Genomic DNA, 18,356 nt, shown 5'->3' with positions numbered 1-18,356 from the left:
GTTCACGACTTTACTGATACTAAGTGGTTACCTAAGCCCCTATCTATTAATTGAATATCTCCGTCCGTGAAGTCTTCATCCATACTTGAGATTCATACTTTGCCATAATTTTTGCCACGTACCATCCGGCTTTGGAAGTACCCCCCTCCACGGTGTTTCCCGAGCGCTATGACATGTCCTTCTTCAAAAGAGGCTTGTGGAGAGTACTTAACGCTAGGCAGCGGCTGGCCTCTGCCTCTGGCATTGCTGAAGTCCATGGGCGACGGTAACCACTCACCAGCAGTTGAGCCGTACGCTCGTCTGCCTACTAGGGTAATAAAAAAATTTAGTTCGAAGTCTCAATGAAATGTCAATTGGCATCCCCTAGTTGCTTTAGAGGCAGATGTCCAACGCCCTGGTTGGACCAAATACGCTCCACTCTAACACTTCAATCCACGTTGCTATCCACACAGCCGAGGATAGGCAGGAGTGGCGCAGGATAATTCAGGAGAAAGTTATTAGAGGAGGCCACGATCCTCAGCATTGAGAATTATCGACACAAGGAGGAAGAGTCACCTTTTACGAGACTCACAGGAAGAGACAGAATGGTGATTAAATAAACCACATACTCGCATCATCAACTATGCCAATAAAACTTTATATAAAGTTGTAAATGTGATTGTATTCCGATTGTATGGTGGCAACCGTTCAATCTCCCCGCGGAGACATTGGAAGCGCACACAATCGGAAATAACAATGAAAAGTCACGGAACGTAACGAGCGGTAGCACCGTGATCGAATTTGTAGCAACGATGTTCCGACCCATTGAATTTTGAAAGTAATTTCACGTTTTGTTACTTTTCTAACAATATTAAACGATAACGCGCCACATCGGTAATCTAAATCATCATCATCATCAGCCTATAGCAGTCCAATCTAAATAAAGAAGAAAAAATCCGTATTGCATAATTTTTTTTATTACCTTTGCAGGCAGACGAGTATCCGGCTTCTTTGAAGGTTACTGTTATCATGGACGTCAGCGATACGAGGAGTATACAGTATACAGTCAAGTCGCTGCCTACGGCAATCTTTGCAAACGTCGTTTGAAGAAGGGCATGTCATAGCGCTCGCGAAACATCGTGGAGAGGAGTTCATTCCAAAGCCGAATAGTGCGTGGCAAAAAAGATCTCTAGAAACACATTGTGGAATGGAAGCCGTTCATTAAGCTATGGATGAACTTTGGTGGCGGGAGGTATGAAGTTAAAAAAGGTTATGGGCGGACTATCTCAAACAGTTCCTCAGAGCACTCTTTTTTATTCAAGTATTTCTCGTGCTTAAGCGAATAGCCGAATATCATGAAATGTTTTCTTCAAGCACACCTACATCCCATCAGAAACCTAAGTTCTCAATTCCACCGTTCTATTTTCAGTAATTGTGGTTCTATGATTTATACGAATATTCTTCTTGTTGGCTTCCGTAGGCACGTAAAATAACCATTTATGAAAGTAGGTCTTGTTGGAAAATTATTTCGCCTCGCCTTGGATTTAAGGAATAAATTAGAATCGTATACAATGTTAAGTCGGTGTGAAAAATTAAAACTTTGTATTTTTTTTATTGCTCAGATGCGTGGACGAGCTCACTGCCCACCTGGGGTTAAGTGGTTAACTGGGGCCCATAGACATCTACAACGTTAATGCGCCACCCACCTAGAGGTTCTAAAGTCTCAAGTATAGTTACAACGGCTGCCCCACCCTTCAAACCAAAACGCATTACTGCTTCACTGCAGAAATAGGCAGGGTGGTGGTACCTACCCGCACCGACTCACAAGAGGTCCTATCACCAGTAATCCACCAGATATCTAAAATTATGCCTTAAAACTCAAGGACTCGCTTACGTTATTAAAATATTTTACTATTTAAGTCAATTTGCGATCTTTTAAACGATAAAAACACTAGCCTGGGACGATTAGTCAATTAACTTGTCAATAATAATAATAATAATGCTTCGAATCCGACAAATCTTTTTTTCGATTAGTAGCCTCTTTTCACCAGGTGATTCCTAAGCTAACATTAATCACATTTATTTTTATTCATTACCAAAAAATAACTGAAACATACAATTTTCATTATGTTTTCAATATGAAATCAATAAAATATCTCTTAATAAATACCCTTTTTTTGTCGCTGGGAAATCCGTTTACGGATACTCGGTTGAGAGGGTTACAGACTGGGTTATGTCAGACTCCGCCGCCTCCAGAAAAAAGAGAGAGAACAGGGGACCTATTCTTCCAATTCCTTCCACGCCTTGAAAGATGCGCAAAGAGGCGCGTCCCGCAGATTGACCACGGACTAAATCCTATCGAGCTCCACCACACCAGCTAGACCAAATCTATGGTACCATATTGTGCGCGCCGAAAGTCCACCTTCGAAGGTACTCGTCCTGATGATAGGACGGGATTTGATCCCCGGGAACATCCGGACAGACGTCGTCTCGGGAGACACACCGTGGGTGGCGACCAGGGGCCGGACAGCCGAGCATCGGGTGCCCTCACACCCGATACCCGACCGCTCCTATGGGAGCTGAGTGGGGACTACGCGCCTACCCCGCCTGTCCCGCCTTCTGTGCTAAGGGGACGGAAATGGATCTAACTCCCTTTCGGTTCTTCAGCCCCACAGAGCGCTAAAAGCAGGTCGCAACCCCAACCACGAACTACAGTCCTCTACCATACGGGGTTGACAGCCCGCAAGAAAAGGTTCCATTCCAGCACCGCGACGAGATCACGCGGCGTGTGTTGAGCATTATCGTCCAGATGCCCACACTGATGGTTCCCCGCTCCAAACTCTCCACAGGTACCTCCCCAACCCACTAATATAATTTGAGAATTGAATTAGAAAAGACAATAAGGATTTTAATATTATTCAGAAGAAAAAACTAAATCCCTAATGCAATTCAGGTTCATTAACAAGTGAAATGCGTTCAATTTATCATTGTTGGGGAGGACTTCTGCACATTAAGCTTCTTGACTGGTCAGGGTCAACGTTCAATTATCCTAACCATAACCTCTGTGAATTGGATACAAATTGCTTTATTTAAATCAAATGTTTAGTGAATGCTTGATATCAACGTTTTAAATTGTAACAATTGTCGTTAAATATTAAAAATAATTTCATCGCAAATAAAATTCCAGCAGTAAAAAAAAATTTTAAACCCCACAATTTATGTTTGATTGATGATTTGCATGTTTCTGGTCGGGAAACTTTAACCGGTATGTGGGATTTTCTTATAACGCGATGCCTTGCTTTTCTTAACGATTGCAAATTAAATAGTGTGTTAATTAGTTTAAACTCTGATTATTGTCATATCAGTGTATTGTGTGTGCCGTGCTAGTACCATGATAGACGAACTTATTATAAAAAAAAAAATGTTTAACAAACAAAAAAAAACACAAAAAACACGCTCTTATAGAAAATTGAACTAGAAATATTTATAGAAAATAAATTTATTGTAAAAGAAGCGTGAACTTTAAACTGTTATTTATTTTTCATTTTTTAGCTTAAGTAGTGTTATATAATATAAATAATTTATTAATGTACCTTTATTCAGGCAAATACAACAGTTTCCAATTTGCTAAGTGAAAAAAAAAGGCGCTCAAATAAATTTGTTGTTTTGACTGCCGAAAGTAAATAACGGGTCTAACTATGTATTTAAAATATTGAGTTGTCATCAGTCCTTGATAAGTATGCAAAATTTCGAGTTAATCCGACGTTTTGAAGGGAGTCAAAATCATGTTTTTTTTTATTTATTGCTGAGATACGGACGAGCTCACAGCCCACTTGGTGTTAAGTGGTTACTGGAGCCCATAGACCTCTAGTGGTAGGTAGGACCTCTTGTGAGTCCGCGCGGATAAGTACCACTACCCTGCCTATTTCTGCCGTGAAGCAGTAATGCGTTTCGGTTTGAAGGGTGGGGCAGCCGTTGTAACTATACTGAGACCCTTAGAACTTACATCTCAAGGTGGGTGTCGTATTTACGTTGTAGATATCTATGGGCTTCAGTAACCACTTAACACCAGGTGGGCTGTGAGCTCGTCCACCCATCTAAGCAATAAAAAAAATAATGTGATAAAGCCTGTTATTTTAATTGAACGAATAAACAAATTCTCTTTTGGGAACGCTCGATTTTAATAGCCATCAAATTGTCGAACCTGGGCTCTTTAAATGAAATTGTTACTGAAGAAGTAAAAAACTTCAAAAAATCATTTAGTAACAGGCTCTTAAACTTTTCAAAGGACGCCTTTTTCTCGGTCCCTAATCGGAAAGCCAAATTAATAAGCTTTACAAAGTTTTAAAAATGTAGGATTTTGTATCCTTGAAATGCTCGGGTGTTCGTTCTCGCACGATCGATTGGCTTGTCCTGGTGAAACTGGAAAGGCCTCCGGGCCACCAGTAATCCTTCAATCCTTAAAAAAACGGTCCATTGGTATACCCATTCGCGGATAGTTGACATAATTAGGCATCACTACATAGTATAAAACAAAGTCGCTTTCTCTGTCCCTATGTATGCTTAAATCTTTAAAACTACGCAAACAGATTTTGATGCGGTTTTTTTTAATAGATAGAGTGATTAAAGAGGAAGGCTTACATGGTTTGGTTGAAGGTTTTTATCCATTAAATAGTGGAGAAATCAATAATAAATTACAGTTTCCGAAGCGAAGCGAGGGCGGGTCGCTAGTAATAGATAAAACAACCTTATTTTCGATTAGAAAAAAAACATATATAATATATACCGTTACAAAAAAAAATTCGTTTCTAGACAATTTAAGTTGACAGTTTCAATTAGAACTTGGGTTGGCTATGCGTAATCTTAAGATAAGCGCGTAAGATATAGCAAATGAATTATTACGATGTTCGTTTTTTCTTTCCGTAGCAAGGTAAGTATAAGTTCACGCCGCACTTAGTGATAAGAAATTAACGGAGCCATTGGCCATCAAAAAATGAATTGAGAAAAGTTCTTTTTTATGTGATTTTGTAGACAGATGAGCGTATGCTGATTATGATTATTTAGCGTCGCTCATAGACATCAGCAATACCAGGGGTACAGCCGAGCCGTTGCCTGGATTGGATAAACGTAAAAGAAAGTTCATTCCAAAGCCGAAAGGCACGTGGCAAAAGAGATATCTGAAAACGCACTGTGGAGGAACGCAGCGGTTCCAAGTAGTATGTATGAACTCTGCTCCGATGGCAGGAGGTGCGATGGTAAATTGGTGAATTGACATTGAGATATAAGGTCGAGGTTGCAACGGCTTTGTTACATGGCTGTCCTACTTAAGTCAAAACGCGTGACTACTTCAGGGCATGAATAAAAAGGTACGATCGACCCTCGCATGCTCACAATGCGACCAATATAAAGTTAGGTGCTTACAAAACATAAGAGAAATGGTTACCTACGTACTATATATATTGTCTTTTACTTAATTAATTAAATAATAATAAAATTACAATAATATAATGATAAAATAACAGAAGTATATAATGACAATGAAAACGCGAGATTACCGTCCCGATCCACTAACGGTGGACGGATGGATTTTAGGTACCCCAAGCACCGGTCATCGTTCTCGTCGAACCCGTCGCTTACGACGAAGGGCTCGGCGAGTAAATTAACCCACAGACACAGCCCACTGAGTTTCTTTCCGGATCTTCTCAGTGGGCCGCGTTTCCGATCCGGTAGTAGATTCTGCGAAGCACTGCTCTTGCTAGGGTTAGTGTAGCAACGACGTCAGGTTTGAGTCCCGGGAGCTCGCCTACTTGTTAAGGTTACGCTGAAATGGTCTCTCAAGCTTAAGTATGAAAAACAAAAGAGATTACCGTGAAAGTATAACAGTCGTTTTAATTATTTAATAACATCAATTTAAGAATTATATCTGTATTATTTCACATAGATACTACTCGGTAGTTCTACCGCTCTATTAAATTGTTCGATAAGTCAAATTTATTCAATCTCCTACAAGTTGAAAATCACTGTTTTCAACTGGAGCTCCTCTATAAATATTGACTTCAGACTAGAATCCAAACCGGTACTTTATTTATAGATGCGCAATGAAAAATGTAAGCAGTAGGGCTCAAAATTAAACACAACCATTAAACATTATATCCAAATTAATAAAAATATTACGTGAACTTTGAAATTTTCATGGAGCTTAGATTAATTTATTTCTTAATTAGAAAAAATTGGGCGCAACGGATTTACTTTCCTCAACTTTTGAGAATATTTTAATGATTACGAGGAGCACTATTGCCTTCTCTAATATTGTTCAAGTACAGTTGCAGTCTTAATAACTAAATCTTTATATATACAAATGAATTGCTGTTTGTTAGTCTCGCTAAAACTCGAGAACGATTTGGCTAATTTTGGTCTTGAATTATTTGTGGAAGTCCAGAGAAGGTTTAAAAGGTAGATAAATATGGAAATGCTCGGAATTAAATAAAAGTAACTTTTTGATTTGTCCCCCGTCGGATGGATTCCTTTTGTTTGTTTTAAGATTATTTATTTAGTTTAGGTATTTTAGTTATCGATTGAGGCACAAGGAAGTCTGCCGGGTCAACTAGTACCTAATAAATTTACAAAATAAACATTCTGATCATTTATAATTTACACTATAATTTAGTCCATTTATTCGATTTAGCAACATATCATATTTTTGTCGTTTAAACCGTTTATTATAATGTCGGAACAAATGAACAATGAATAAAACGAAATTTATTCCGAGAGAAACATAAAAATATACGTTCCGATTCGTAGGTTGCGATGAACCTTTATTTTTTTACTATTTAGATTTCGATTTCATTCTTCAAGATAGGAAATGAATGTAGGGCGGCTACGATAATTCCGTATTTCCGACAATTGTAGGCCGCGGCGCGTTTGTGCTACAGGCATTACCGGTATCAACGGGCGCTGGAGATCAATTCACATCAGGTAAAATACTCGCCTATTAAGGTATAGCGTTTCAAAGTTAGAAACGGCACACGGCTTCTCAGAACCCGAAAATGTTTGGGCGTACTGGAGGCTCTGGGTGGGAAGCGCTTAATATCGTCTCCATATCGCTAAAAAAAGCTTACAGGTCATCAGGCCCACTGAGTTTTACGCCGGATCTTCTCAGTGGGTCGCGATTCCGATCCGGTGGTAGATTCTGCGAAGCACTGTTCTTGCTAGGGCTAGTGTTAGCAAATTCTTTCAATTTGAATTTGTGAGCTCACCTACCCGTCCGGACGTAGTTGGAATAGTTTCTTATGCTACCAGCTAATAGGTAGAGAAAAAAAAGGTCATAATAACAAACCTCCAGAATGGAATAAGTAAGTGGAAAAGATGGCGGATTACTTTACATACGGGGCGAGATTAAGGCGGATCCGGTCTGCAGATTATATGTTAATAACAAACACATGTACGTTGCCGCTCACGGACGTGGCAAATTTAATGGAAAGGCTTGAGCCGCCACTGTGTCGAGACGATAGTTTGGATTTATGATGTTTGAATTTCCCAACACTACTAATTGAAGGATTAGATAATCTATATCTATATATATAAAAATGAATTGCTGTTCGTTAGTCTCGCTAAAACTCTAGAACGGCTGGACCGATATGGCTAATTTTGGTCTGGAATTATTTGTGGAAGTCCAGAGAAGGTTTAAAAGGTAGAAAAATATGAAAATGCTCGGAATTAAATAAAAATAGAAATATTGTTTTTCCTTCCTTTTGTTTGTTTTAAGCTTATTTTATACAAAGTTTAGGTCTTTTATTTATCGATTGAGGCACTTCGAAGTCTGCCGGGTCAGCTAGTTTATTATAAAAATACTTGAACAAACTGAATTATTAGGTAGATGTTTATTATATTTAATGAAACAGTTTTTATCACACAACTAGAAAAATATAATAAATAATTTTAGTACCAGTGAAATAATGTTACATGATGTTATAAAAATGTGTTTTAAAGATTTTGTTATTGAAAATTTCATTCTCATTACATAAATGGAAGTCGAAAATTGTCAACTTAAATCTCCTCTAAATGTTTATATTTAATACTGGAAAACTCGTTTATTCGCGATGGAATCGCTTCAGACGTGACAAACCATTGTTCTGACGGGCTCCAGCTTATCGTACCCTCTGATAACGTTCGCCAATGAGAATGGCCAGTTTTGTTGGATGGTTGTCCTTTGTCGCGTTACATCACAGACAGCTTTATGTTAAATGCACGTTAATATTTATATATTTCGTGCAATTTCAAATAATCTGTTAATGTATTTTATTACTATTGTAGGGTGACTTGTGAGCCCGCACCCTGAGGTTTTATTACTACTTTTTTTTATTGCTTAGATGGGTGGACGAGCTCACAGCCCACCTGGTATTAAGTGGTTACTAGAGCCCATAGACATCTACAACCACCTTGAGATATAAGTTCTAAGGTCTCAGTATAGTTACAACCGCTGCCCCACCCTTCAAACCCAAACGCATTACTGCTTCACGGCAGAAATATGCAGGGCGGTGATACCTACCCGTGCGAACTTGTCAACAAATTATAATTCTGCTGGTTTGATTTTCCCTTCTGATGATGATCTCCCCACTTTCCCTATTTCTGCCGCGAAGCAGTAACATATTTCGGCTTGAGGGTGGAACAGCTCTTACACTATATAGTTCACGCTGTGACCTCATGTTTCAAGGTGGCTAGTGGCATTCACGTAGCGATGTCTATGCGCTCCGGTAACCACTAACAACGTTAACGCCGGGTGAGCTATGAGCTTGTTCAGCCGTTTAAGCAAAAAAAAAAACCAGTTACGTTTCGTAGTGCGCTTTGAGTGCTATTTTTAACGCGAATTATTTCAAGCAATGTTTTACATACTAAAAGTACCCGATTGATCTACTATTTTGAGCCGTCTGTCTATGCCAAAAAAGAGTTATGATGTTGTAATATCACCATAGTGCGCTATGTATTTATGTAATTTTGTATATTATTTCGTTCTCTTCTAGTCCCTAAAATACAAATAATTTCGTCTAAGCAGGTGTAATGAAATGCGTGTTACAAGTTCATATTAATGTAACACATTGTTACATTTAAAAAAAATCGTAAAAAAAAAGTGCGTGTGTGTGTGTGTGTGTGCAAGTCACACACGGTAGAAGTGAAATTTATATTATTAAAAATAAGAATAATCGCAAGGGTCAACCATCAACCACTGCGCAGTGCAATGGAGTAGCCTCACCCTGGGGGAACCGCCCGCATGATCATGATATCTCTACGCCAGGTAAGTATGATTTAACAAGTGAAATACGAGAACGGCTATCAACCGTGTAACATCTCGTCATCGCGATTCAGGAATTGTTGCATTTACGTGCAGTGACATCTGCTGAAAACAAACTTAGTAGAAATAATTGTAAATCATCTTTTATAGTATGAGGCAGCGCCCTCTGTGAATTGATATTTTAACTTCATGTTTCATTTTTTCGTTTCATCGAGCTTGAAATCACATCACGACGATTCACTTCGAATCGAGAAGTTTCACTTCAAAAAGAACCTAGAAAAAGAATCCTTATAATATGTTCGCTTAATAATAATAAAATATATAGCTCATACCAGATTGTGAATGCTGAAATTAAATGTAAAAAAAACCAAACGTAAATAACATAAATTCACATCTGTCGTCTAAGCTAACCACACTTAGACCTTCGTGCAACCGCCATTAGCATTTCACAGGTATCCAAGTAAACCGACACCTGAAACTGTATCAACATTGATACGTATCTTTATTATATATGTAGATATTTAGTGTATTCACGATTGATTTATATGTACATTACTCGAATGGGCTTCACGTGTAATCAATTTTTAACAAACGGAAAAATAAAACAATTTCTTTTAAACAATGTTTTTGTTTGTGTTCCCGTATATACACTTCTCGATTCTAAGGTTGAAGACATTAATATAACTACATGATGACCGAGCTTTGCTCGTTTTTTTTTTGATAACCCCATCTTGTTGTGTCTTTAAAGCGGTTAGTTGCCCTCAATTAAGAAAAATAGTATTATTATTCGCCAATAGATGTCGGGAAGAGTTGATTATTGAAAACACGAATAAAACAACATTTTTTGAAAATAAATCGTAGCTAGATCGATTTATCGCCCCCGAAATCCCCTGTATACTAAATTTTATGAAAATCGTTGTAGCTGTTTCCGAGATTCAGATTATATAAATATATATTAATATACAAGAATTGTTCGTTTAAAGGTATAAGATCTACAATAGAATTGTTCAATCCAATAACATTTTCATTGGATTGTAATATGAAAATATTATTGTAAATCGAAATTTATAACGGTCAAATTATTATTATGACATGAAAATGACTAATTAGTGATATTCCAGTTTTTATTACTAAAATAATAGTGGTTTATTATGCTAGTAAAATTAGTTTATACAGGATCTGTAAACGAATCCGAGGGTACTAAAATAGACGGTCGTAATGGATCGAACCTAACTATCGTTACGTTTTTCCGTTCCCCTCGGACAGCTACCGAGAAATCTGATCCTAATGGTAATGGAAGCTCGTGGAGATACGTATACGATCTATATACATTAGATTAAAGGAGCTTGGGAGGCATTACGTAGAAAGTCGTATAACAGTTAATTAGGACACAAATACTCGGACATGAGATGTTTTTTAATTGATACCTCTTTCATCAGCTGTTGTACATGCCAACGAATCTACGAATTTTCAATTATGGAGACAGTTTCATTACTGGTTCCGAACTGTATGCACTTCTGTTTTGTCATTTTCTTTATCTTGTAAATAGTAGCCGTAGTTGTAATTGTTATTACCGTATCTGATCATGTTTTATCGTAAAGTGGATATCACGGCCTTTTGCGCATACCGTAATTAAGAATAGCCTAGTGACCCACATATTTGAGCACATTTTAATCACATTCTTGAACAGTGGTTGCTAAGCAGTATTTGGTGACTACAGACCACTAAGAGAACTATCTGCTTTTAAAAGAAAGAAAAACAAGCGTGTCGGCAGACTGTCTACCCTAATAAGTTATGTCAATAATAAAAAGGAATTGAAATGCTTTATTGCATACACAAACTCCGCTATATGAATAGTGATGAACCCTTCGATATCCTCTTTTGTTATTGTATTTAATATATTTTTTATATTTTTCATATATGAGTCGTCTATTATCAAAGGTGGCAATCTGTGCATTTGGACAAAAATTTTTTATTGATATGTCAATACAGATTGATTTGAATATAATCGTCTCCTTTAAAGAATACGGTTCAAAACCTGCATTAAATAAAGGTTAATAGTTAACCTGTTATTTATCTAAGATGTCGTTCCGAAGAGTTTTGTGACTGCGAATGGAATACAAAGTCAATCATTCGTTTTTCTGATTTACCAATAATTATCCAAAAGTCAGAATGCCGGCTTTGATAATAGTTGACTCAATTATTATGTTGTCTATTCTAATAGTCTAATGGTAGGGAGTATTATGACCAATAACTAAAAATTTCCTGCCTATTTCTGCACGCGAACAGCCGTATCATCGTTCCGTTTCGACTTCAAGGTTGTGATGTCTATATCTATAAACATTGAATACTTAGTAAAACCGTATTTTGAACTTTATCTGTAGCCAAATCGCGAAGCGATTAAAATCTCCAAATGTCTAAGTTTCCGGACTGATGAATTCATGACAAATGCTATGTACGCTACAATTTTTTTTATTGATGAAGCATTTTGATTTATTCTATTCATTCACATTCGCTTTAAGCTAATATTTTCTCTTATAAACAGAAAAATAACTGGATTGTTTTTATTGCTTAGGTAGGTGGACGAGCTCACAGCCCACCTGGTGTTAAGTGGTTACTGGAGCCCATAGACATGTACAACGTAAATGCGCCACCCACCTTGAGATATAAGTTCTAAGGTCTCAAGTATAGTTACAACGGCTGCCCCACCTTTCACACCGAAACGCATTACTGCTTCACGGCAGAAATAGCCAGGGCGGTGGTACCTACCCGTGCGGACTCACAAGAGGTCCTACCACCAGTAATTACGCAATTTTTTACGTAATTACGTAATTTATAAAATAGTTAAATAAATAAAATACTTACACTTATAACTTCTGTTTTTGAACTTTCTTTTTAATTCTTCTTAAATACATACGTCAAGTCTTAAATTCAAACCAACCATTTAACAATATCTAGTCCTAGAGAGACGAAAAATTAAGATATTGCAACCTCCATTTTGCATATAGAACCAGTGTATAAGCATAGTAAAAAATCCAGTTTTCCACTTATACAGGCACAAGAACGGGTTTTGTCACTAATAGATATTTAAAAAATACAGTAAATAAATAGTGATGAACTTGTATGTACATTTGTTATGCATGTTCTTCATAAATTAATCTGATGAGCTAGGAATTATCATGCAGTATAAGCTCTATGCTATAATCTGGTGAAGCGATAATATCAGTCCATTAAGTAAAACTCATAATCTCGAAATCCAATTATCATAAACCACTCATAATAAAGTACACATAACGGCCTAATAAAATATTTTCGGGCGTTTTGATGGTTTATACACATTTGGATTACACTATTATTCAATTTCAAATCAAACATTCTCATTGTTGAGGATATTTGTTTTTTTTTATTTTTAAGATAATTTCAAAACCTCTGGAAATGGAATGTGTGTTTTTTGCAAAAAACAAATTAAAGGAATAATTTAATAACAATAATTCTAATTGTTATTTGATAATTTTAGGTTTTTCACTTAGACTAATACATGTTCTTTTTCTTTTCTCTGTAACGAAAACATTTCCATTCTTGAACTCATATAAAACAAAATTATATTTCCAAAAAAAGAACAACTACCGCATTTATTATTCCAATCCACTACGTCTTTAGTATAAAGATACAAAAAATATAAAAAAATATGGTTAGATGCAAATAAGTATTCGACAATCATACTATGAGTAGTTGTCACTATACTACAAAATGGGTTACGTTCCAAATTTAGATTTACCTTTATATTTTTAACAGCAGGATTATTTACAACTTTTTTAAAAAGAAACTCTCATTCCATTTCATTCCATCAATTTGGTACATTTAAAATTTTGAATACAACCGAAGAACAGAACGAATATTTCAATGATAATCTTTTTATGTATAAAAATGAACTGCTGTTCGTTAGTCTCGCTACTCGAGAACGGCTAGACCGATTTGGCTAATTTTGGTTTTGAATTATTTGTGGAAGTCCAGAGAAGGTTTAAAAGGTATATAAATATGAAAATGCTCGGTATTAAATAAAAATTACAATTTTGTTTTTCCTTTGATATGTCCCCCGTCGGACGGATTCCTTCTGTTTGTTTTAAGTTTATTTTATACAATAGTTTAGGTCTTTTATTTATTGATTGAGGCACCTTCACCGGGTCCACCGGGTCAGTTAGTCAAAGATAAATGTCCTTCCAAAGCACAGTTTCGAATTAAAACACGCTAGGTTCTTGATAATTAACTTAAATCACACGGTAGCTCAAACATAAGTTTGAGTCATGGTCATAATGATGAATCTTGCATTATTTGAAGGCGAAGCGTAAGATGATTGTTTTTCTATTCAAAACGAATTTAGATAGAAGCAAAGACAATTTTTATACCAAGATTTTTTTACATTTATATATTTGATGTCGATGTACCTTTATGAGATCTAAAGAATATCAACGCCGAAATATACCTACCTAATGATTGCCAGAAGGATAGCAATAAAACTCTTGCTAAAATACTACTTTTACAGTTTCGGAAAAACTATTGAGTGCTCCAAGTTCGTCGTCGAGAGAGCGTTGAGCAGTTGTACTCAAAGTTATAAGTTTAACAATTCATAATTGAATCAAGGTTTGTAAACAATTAATGGAAAACAATTGTTTACAAACCTTAATTTTTTCAACTCATTCTCGAAAATGATTTCCGGTCTACTAGTTGCATTTTTTATTGCATAAAATTTGCAAATAAACGCAACCTGCAGCTCGCATTTCTTTCTCGCCTAAAACGCCCGCTGGACTGTTCGGATTGGAGTCATTGAGCCTGTACACGATCGAATAAATTGTGGAATGATCATTTCGATATATTTTTTCGTTCTAACCATCGCAACTACGATAGTACGATGTAAAAGTTGATCTCTAACAAATTAAGAAACAACTAAATACTAATTAAAAGTTCAGTATTCATGAAATTTAATAATAACCTAATTTCTAACCTAATTTCTTTTTACTGGTGGTAGGACGTCTTGTGAGTCCGCATGGGTAGGTACGACCACCCCGCCTATTTCTGTCGTGAAGCAGTAATGCGTTTCGGTTTGAAAGGTGGGGCAGCCGTTGTAACTATACTTGAGACCTTAGAACTTATATCTCAAGGTGGGTGGCGTATTTACCTCGTAGATGTCTATGGGCTCCAGTAACCATTTAACACCAGGTGGGCTGTAAGCTCGTCCACGCATATAAGCAATAAAAAAAAATCTTATTGCATTTTTTAGTTTACAATTATCAGTTGTTATTTGATCGCTAAGCTTAATTCGCTTGAGAAAAGTATTCTTTTCTTAAAGAAATAAGAAACTTGAACTGTTGTTCAACTATTGTTCAAGTTTCTTATTTATCATTGTACAGATTAAATAATTAAGTTGACCTTTAATCTTAAGCTCTCATCCACCCGTTGGAGTGAAGGTACTTGAGTCAAAGTAATTAAGTAGGTACCGCTCTGATTAAATTAAATATTTAAAGTTTTAAGTCTCTCGTAACAACATGGATACATTTGAAGTAAATGTTTTTAATCTAAGTGAGTGGACGGTTTTGAATTCATAAGTTACTTCGAAATTTTAGTACTATTTTTATTTCACTACGAATTTTCGAATACGGATGTGTATTTTATGTACGGGCGGCATACGGTTCTATCCGCAGATACTTGTAGATATAGTAAATATTATGGTGTGGTATATTACTATGTAATGTACTATTTTAATTATTATATTTGACTGTGGTATTATATTTACTGGTGGTAGGACCTCTTGTGAGTCCGCGCGGGTAGGTACCACAACACTGCCTATTTCTGCCGTGAAGCAGTAATGCGTTTCGGTTTGAAGGGTGGGGTAGCCGTTGTAACTATACTGAGACCTTAGAACTTATATCTCGAGGTGGGTGACGCATTTACGTTGTAGATGTCTATGGGCTCCAGTAACCACTTGACACCAGGAGTGCTTTGAGCTCGTCCACCCATCTAAGCCAAAAAAAAGAAAAAAATAATTATTTTATTAATGGTCAAATACATACGAGTATTGTCTACATACATGAAATGTTTTAAATATTTCGTCGACATCTGCTCTTAGCTCTTTGCTCGTAGAATTTCGTCTCCGGTTTATCGGAGAATGATACCTACTTGCTATAATAGCAAGATCCAAAACGAAAGTTTATCTAAATGATATATGTTTTAAGACACTGTCATTATACTGATTGTAAGGCATCATGGGAACTCGCAGGCGTATGTGCCACCAACGGTAGGCAGCGGCTTGGCTCTGCCCCTGGCATTGCTGAAGTCCATGGGCGACGGTAACCACTCACCATCAGGTGGGCCGTATGCTCGTCTGCCTACAAGGGCAATAAAAAAAAAACGTGCCTATTTCGGTCACAAAGCATTAATGTGTTCCAATTTGCGAGATGAGACGTCATGTCTCAAGGTGAGGGTAGCATTTACGTTGTGATGTCTATAGGCTCTAGTAGTGAATTAATACTTGGTAGTGCGTAAGCTCGTTCACATGTTTATATTACTGTGATTTCTCCTGGTATCTACTCTATTTTTTATTACTTAAGGTCCGTGATGTAAGTGGTTACCGGAGCCCATAGACATCTACAACGTAAATGCCGCCACCCACCTTGAGACATGAGTTCTAAGGTCTCAGTATAGTTACAACGGCTGCCCCAGCCTTCAAACCGAAACGCATTACTGCTGCACGGCAGAAATAGGCTGGGTGGTGGTACGTACCCGTGCGGACTCACAAGATGTTACACCAGTTACTTAAAAACAAACATTTTAAATAGTTGCTAATTAATTTAGTAGTATGTCAAAGTGGAATTGTTTAAAACATCCACCTATAAATAATATAAATAGTCTAGTTGTTGAGAGTCTTTAGAAGCGTATTTAGAAATTGTTTTTTTTTATTTATTTAACGTTTTACTTATTCTTATCCGTAATCATAGAGAGCTTTGTTCCCTTCGATGAACGTACTTGTCTAGTTTTGTGAATAGATCTCTGCGTCACATCTCTCGGATGTCATTTCTATGCTTAGTAAGTGGTCATAATCGCCGAGAACTTTTGACGTCAACGTTGGAATGAGTCTTTGAAATACACCTACGCTGTGAATTATAATTTATCTTGTATACAATTGGATACTTTGTACCTACTAGTTCCCATCTTTTCTCTGAAAGATAATAAAATATTTATTTTGGCGCATAAATATACGAGAAAACATATGTAACAATGTTCACTATATAAGCCTCCACGGCGCTCACACACACCCTCCTAGCGCTATGACATGTCCTTCTCCAAACGAGGCTTCCGGAGAGTACTTTATGGTAGGCAGCGGCTTGGCTCTGCCCCTGGCATTGCTGACGTCCATGAGCGACGGTGACCACTTACCATCAGGTGGGCCGTATGCTCGTCTGCCTACAAAGGCAATAAAAAAAATATATCTAATATATAAAATTCTCGTGTCACAATGTTCGTTCCCATACTCCTCCGAAACCGCTTGACCGATTCTCATGAAATTTTTAATGCATATTCAGTAAGCCTGAGAATCGGCTACTATCTATTTTTCATACCCCTAAGTGATTAGGGTTGTCTACCCCTAAAATTTTTTTTTTATTTGGCCTTTTTTTTTGTTATAATGAGGTATTATGTGATTGAATGAGGTTTTGTTATTTTTATTATATATTCCCTCATCGTTCACAGCACTACATACCTCTTTCACTCATTTACCACATCCTTACACACTTACAATAAGTTAGTTTTTTTTTCTACACTAGAAATTCCCTAGACACTTATATATGGCAAAACAATGTTTGCCGGGTCAGCTAGTATATTATATATATCTCTGATGAACTAAAATTTGTTTGAAGCTGGAGATACATCGGAAATGCTGTATTTGTTCACATATGTATGTGTACGGGTGGGTATACCTTTAAATAAGAAGGTTTAAATGATAATCAGTAGTCATATAATATTTAAATAGAATAATGTACAAATATAATATCAACATCGCCTTGAACTATAAATCAATGATGAAAATTTATAAATTCACAAAGCGTGCCTTAAGCGGGACCGTGTCCAGAAATAGCGGGTCTATTATTGACTGTGAAATTTCAAGCGAAACGAAGCTTTAAATTAATGTATTTAAAAAAATATGATTTATTTCATATTCATTTAATTTTGTAGTGTTAAAAATAAACAAAGAAAATTAAAACAGTTTAAGAGATTTCATAATTTTTTAATAATAAACATTTTGATTGTGTTGGCTCTCGTTAATACTATAACTATTGTAAGAGTTTGAAATGATAGAATGATCATACTTGGAAATTACTCGTAGAGTGCATAATTCATATAAGAATAAATATAAGGAATAAATGTTTCATCATCAAAAATACTTTTATGTTGATTCAAATCATTAAAATAAATATTTACTTTCAAAACATGATACATAAAAATATTTGCCATTTAATGTCAAATATTATATTTAAAAAAAACATTTTTTTCTTTTTTTTTCTTCTAACCTACAAAATATTTTAAATGTTACCTGTATCCTTGAAATTAATGATGTATGTATGTACGTTAAACTATCCACAATAATGCGTTATCGAACATAGCAAACGTCATAAGATTCGGATTTGTCCGGCACTCGACACGGTTACGACAGAAGCACGGGGCCGCTCATAGCACCGGCCGAAGCGATCTGATATGTACCCATTGTGCGATTGTTGTCGAAGTTAGATCGTGTGGCGGGAGACTGTCAGCGCAATAAATAGTCCTGCCGAGCCGCGGTCCGGGAGAGCACTGCTGCGATCTGACTCCCGCCGACTCCCGGGTGTGCCCTGCCTCTCCCGACGACGCGCGCTTTATACAGATTCTGTTTTCACCCTTGTAACTTTAACATTTAATGACCATCGTTCGACAGTTTTAGTAGATGAACCTACTTACTATGAAATATGTTTTATAACTTAACTAGCGACCCGCCCTCGCTTCGCCTCGGTAACTGGAATTTATTATTGATTTCTCCACAATTAATGGATGTTATTATACA

At 36.6% G+C, this 18,356-nt stretch overlaps 1 protein-coding gene across 1 annotated transcript in view; it reads right to left on the bottom strand.

The window, feature by feature from the left end:
* LOC101741321 (uncharacterized) overlaps positions 1 to 18,148 on the bottom strand; it is a 29,101-nt gene extending 10,953 nt beyond the window's left edge. Inside the window, exon 1 of the mRNA XM_004932442.5 lies at positions 17,853 to 18,148. The gene's annotated coding sequence lies outside the window, so the exon portion shown is untranslated. The remainder of the gene's footprint in view (positions 1 to 17,852) is intronic.
* Positions 18,149 to 18,356: the final 208 nt, after the last annotated feature.

The sequence above is a fragment of the Bombyx mori genome, chromosome 17 (assembly GCF_030269925.1).
Source record: "Bombyx mori chromosome 17, ASM3026992v2".
NCBI lineage: Eukaryota > Metazoa > Arthropoda > Insecta > Lepidoptera > Bombycidae > Bombyx > Bombyx mori.
This window is presented reverse-complemented; position numbering and strand designations above follow the sequence as displayed.